Here is a 5,388-nt window from a genome sequence, read left to right as displayed (position 1 = left end):
GGGAGGGAGGAAGGAAGGAAGGAAGAAGGAAGGAAAGAGGGAGGGAGGAAAGAAGGAAAGGAAGGAAGGAAGGGGAAGATGGACAGAGGAAAGAAGGAAGGGAGGAAGGTAGGGGGAGGAAAGAAAGAGAGAAGGAGGGAGGGACGAAATAAGGAAGGGAGGGAGGGAAGAAGGAAGGAAGAAAGGGGGATGGAGGAAGGAAAGAAGGAAGGGAGGAAAGAGAGAGGAAGGAAAGAAAAAGAGAAGGAGGGAGGGAGGAAGGACAGACGGAATTAAGGAAGGAAGGAAGGGAGGAAAGAAGGAAGGAGGGAGGGAGGAAGGACAGACGGAAGGAAGGAAGGGAGGAAAGAAGGAACAGTCAAAACAGACGGGGTCAATTTGACCCGGGAGGACGACACAAAGGTTAAATTAAATCTATCTATCAATAAAGATGTCTTCAAAATATCCCATTACTGCCTCTTCAAGTTTAGTGCATCACATGGCGTTAAGCTCTATGTTCGGCCTTTTAATGACAAATGGATACACAAGTCATGTGGAGAAATCAATCAGTACATAGTAAAAAAGAAAGTACCAAAGTAAAATGAAAAAGACCAAATGAAGCAGTAATAACAGCATCAACTGAAAATGAATAAAGGGGGAAATCCCACCTAGTCTCCTTCTTCTTCTTTCCATTTGAGTAAAACCTCATTTTGGTTGTTATTTCTCCAGAAAGTGTTATTTTTAATTTGCAGCTGTGGTTTTATTTGAACTAAATAAAAGAGGAACAGGGCAGATAGCGTGAGCTGTGATTAGCACCATGGCTGAACAGATAAAAAAAGGAGCAGACATGAAACATATAATCTATCTGTCATAGATGCTCCCTCCATATATGGTATTTCCTGGTGTTTTCTTATGTTTCCACTTCTCCTTCTTTCCTGGTCAGTCTCTGTGTGTTGTGTTTTTTTTTTAATTAACTTTTGTGTCGTCCTCCCGGGTCAAATTGACCCCGTCTGTTTTGACTGTTCCTTCTTTCCTCCCTTCCTTCCTTCCGTCTGTCCTTCCTCCCTCCCTCCTTCTTTCTTTCTTTCCTTCCTCTCTCTTTCCTCCTTTCCTTCTTTCCTTCCTCCATCCCCCTTTCTTCCTTCCTTCTGTCCTACCTTCCTCCCTCCCTCCTTCTTTCCTTCTCTCATTCCTTCCTTTCCTTCCTTCCTCGCTCCCTCATTCATTCCTTCCATCCTTCTCTCTTTATTCCTCCCCCTACCTTCCTCCCTTCCTTCTTTCCTCTGTCCTTCTTTCCTTCCTTCCTCTTTTCCTTTCTCCCTCCCTCCCTTCTACCTTCCTTCCTTCCTTCTTTCCTCCGTCCTTCCTCCCTTCCTTCTTTTCCTTTCCTCCCTTTCTCTCCTCCCTCCTTTCCTTCCTTCTTCCCTCCATCGATCCTCCTATCATTTGTCTTTTAATTTCTCCCTTAATGAAGCTTTAGTCCCGCTTTTATTAAACTTCATCTTCTAGGTGCTTTATAAATATAGTTTGATTGATTGATTGATGACTGCTGGTGTGGGCGGATCCGCCTCCATTCACCTGTGTCACATACCACTCCCAGTAAATTATACCCACCTGCTCCTCATCTACTCATCAAGCTGCAGTGTATATATATATACCCCAGATCTCCAACCACTCATCACAAGATTGTTGTACTTGCCACAGTAGTATAGTAGCACTTGGCCAATTTAATCTGGTTTCTAGTGCTTGTGTTGTTTGAGCCATTGTCTTACTTCTTCCTTTCTAAGCCTCAGGATAATTTGCATGCCATACTGTCCATACCATCCACCGGAGTCTTTGACTTCACTGGATTCAATCATTGCCTGACTTCACTTTGCCCCCTAGTGTTTCCATGGTGACTGCCTGGACTCTTCCCCTCCCCATCCTCACTCATCGCATTTTGTAAATAAACTCTTCAAATCTTCCCCCCAATCTCGGTCCCTTAGTCTGCCCTAAAACGTAAAAAGTACTATAGTATAAGTAAAATACTTGCTCATATCGTCTCAAGGAAAAATAGACATCTGCAACTTTAGATCTTTGACAAATTGATGTGACTGCACTGTGTTTGTTATGATCTGTGTGGTAGAGTGAGTGAGTCAGAGAGGGAGGAGGAGGAGGAGGAGATGAGCATGAATAGAAACAGAAGGAGATGATGTAAACTGTGTATTCGTCATTGGAGGGAAAGCCTCTTGGTGTGAGAACGAGGTGTGGAGCGTGCTCAGTGCAAACTGCCAAGACACTGAGTCAGTCAGGCACATGGTGTCCCCGTGCTAAGAGCGAGGGGTGTGTGTGTGTGTGTGTGTGTGTGTGTGTACGTCAATAAGGAAAATGGTGTGTAGGAGCTGTTGTGTGTTTGTGTATGAAGCAGAGACACGTGGATGTGCAGGTGTCTTTTGAGATGTCAAAATGTCAAAAACACACAACAGATTCTGCAGTTGATTTTAATAAGAAGCTTTGAGAGCAGAGATTTGTGGGTAAATGTTTTTCTAATTATAAAAAAAACTCAAAAACCATGTCAACCACTTGACAACTATTATTGTCAGTACTATACCTTTTAGTTATTAACCACTGGAATATAAAGAAATGGATGCAATGAAGGGAAATCTGCAGTTTTTCACCCATTGTATATGCCTATTATAAAGTCTCCTTTTTTTTTTTCCTTCATAAAGAAATGTTAGATCTCAATTGCAGTCTAAGTGTGGATTTTGCTTTATTCTCTTTAACCTTTGTGTCGTCCTCCCGGGTCAAATTGACCCCGTCTGTTTTGACTGTTCCTTCTTTCCTCCCTTCCTTCCATCCGTCTGTCCTTCCTTCCTCCCACACTCCCTCTTTCCTTCCCTTCTTCCTTCCTTTCCTTCGTCCCTTCCTTATTTCCTTTCCTCCCTCCTTCCCTTCCTTCCTTCCATTACTTCCTTCCTTCCTTCCCTCCTCCCTTCCTTCCTTCCTTTCCTCCCTCCTTCCCTTCCTTCCTTCCATTCCTTCCTTCCATTCCTTCCTTCCTTCCCTCCTCCCTTCCTTCCTCCCTTCCTCCCTTCTTTCCTTCCTTCTTCCTCCCTTCCTTCCTCCTTTCCTTCCTTCTTCCTACCTTCCTTCCTTGACTCGAGGACAACAGGAGGGTTAATTTGTGTGGGTTTTTTCTGTGTCTGTTGGCTTCTATTCTCCTCAGTGATCAGTGAGATGGAGGAAGGCTATCAGCTATGATTCAAACACACACACACACACACACACACACACACACACACACACACACACACACACACACACACACACACACACACACTATTATTCTGGAAAACCCCTCAACAAAATGACCAGATATTGGACAGATGGACTTTTTGTCAATGTGACTATAATGAGGATATGTAAAAGTCATGACACAATAAGTAGGTGTTCATGCCTCTCTCATCACATTATCAGTATCATTATGGTGCTCACAATGTGCCAGCAGGTATAAAGGCCCTTCAGTGGGACTTATTCACTAATAGGCATATTTACTGCTCAATATGTGGGCAACTCAAATAAAAAGGCACTTGTATTATGTCAAATTGCTATTTTTAATGCTAAATTGGCCTGTTTCAGACAGAGGCTGAACTGAAAGAACCAGTATTAAATAAATAAGGAGTCTTGTCTGTAAATCCTATAAAGATATAGATCTGGAAATATGCATGATATGTCATCTTTAAACTATCTCTCTCTCTCTGGGGTCACAGATCTCAGACCCGCCCGAGTTTAGGGTGGAAATATAATCACAAAAGGCTGTATATCTGAGAGAGGAAGAGAGTTGAATCTCCAAGTGGGCTGAGAGGGTAAGAAATATATCGAGAAGCAGAAGGGCCTGATATTTTACAATAGCAAAAAGTCTGTTTATTGAGTGTAGTTTTCTTTTAGTCTCCCTGTCCCCCTCTGCTTACTTGAGCTTAACGTGAGGCATATGAGCTCTTATATTGTTTTATTTATTTTTATTTTGATCCCTGTTTTACTCTGCTGACATCACGATCCAATGGGTTTTCTACTAAATTTGACAATTGTACTTCTACCACTAGAGGGCACCACTGTCCTCACAGGAAGTCATAGTGTTTATCTCATGTCCGAAGGGGGCAGACACCTTTTCTACATTTAACCCTTACTTACTGTTCAGGGTCTAATTTGACCCATTTTTACATTTGAAAGAAGAAAATAATACCTAAAAAACTTTTTTATTTTAGCCAGAAATTTGATGACTTATCCTGAATTGACTCAGAATATGCAAAAAACGTCAACTTTAAAAAAAAAAAAAAAAAGTGTGCTCATTTATTCGCTGCTCGGTGCTCAATTGAATGTAAAATAAGCTTCCATTAGCACCTACAAGATAGATAAATAAATAAAGCCAATGCATCGTCTTACAACTAGAACAAGAGTGAGACATTTACAGTTTTAACCCTCCTGATGTCCTCAGGTCAAGGAAGGACAGGAGGAAGGGAGGAAAGAAGGAAAGAAAGGAAAGGAGTAAGGAGGGAGGGAGGGAGGAAAGGAGGAAGGAAAGGAGTGAGGAGGAAAAGAGGAAGGAAGTAAGGAGAGAAGGAAGGGAGGAATGAAGGAAGGAAGGAAGGAAGGAAGGAAGGAAGGAAGGAAGGAAGGAAGGAAGGAAGGAAGGAAGGAAGGAAGGAAGGAAGGAAGGAAGGGAGGGAGGGAGGGAGGGATGAAGAAAGGAAGGAAGGAAGGAAAGAGAAAGATAGTAAGGAGAGAAGGAAGGGAAGAAGGAAAGAGGAAGGAAGTAAGTAGAGAAGGAAGGAAGGAAGGAAAGAAGGAAAGGAGTAAGGAGGGATGGAGGAAGGAAGGAAGGAAGGAAGCAAGGAAGGATGGATGGAAGGAAGGATGGAAGGAAGTGAGGAAAGAAGTATGGAAATAAGTGAGGAAAGAAGTATGGAAGGAGGGGAAGAACAAAGGAAAAATTAAAGAAAGAGGAAGGAAAGGAAAGGAGGAACAGCCAAAAGAGACAATTTGACCTGGGAACACAACAGGAGGGTTAATGTGAAACTTCTCTGAATAAAACAATGGATGAAAATGTGCGGTGTGATGTTTATGGAACAATCTTCAGTTACCGAAAATAAACGAAGTCAACAATGTGTTCCTTTTTGTTTTGTCAGGATGAAATAAACACAAACAAAAAAAAAACAACGTTGCTCAGAGGTTTGTGTTCCTCTCCTACATTTCAACTCTATTCAGAGCCTCGTTTTTCTGTTCTCGGTCAACATGACCAGATGATGAACAACGCTTTCTGGCAACAACACGTCTCTATTCCCGGCCGAGGCGTAGGAGGCCTCCCACCCAACTGTTCCTCCTGCGTTGTGATTATTGAAACTCTATAATTCACCAGAACATGTTGTACTC

The sequence above is a fragment of the Scomber scombrus genome, chromosome 10, assembly GCF_963691925.1.
Source record: "Scomber scombrus chromosome 10, fScoSco1.1, whole genome shotgun sequence".
NCBI lineage: Eukaryota > Metazoa > Chordata > Actinopteri > Scombriformes > Scombridae > Scomber > Scomber scombrus.
The sequence above is the reverse complement of the archived record's forward strand: the minus strand, read 5'-3'. Positions refer to the sequence as shown.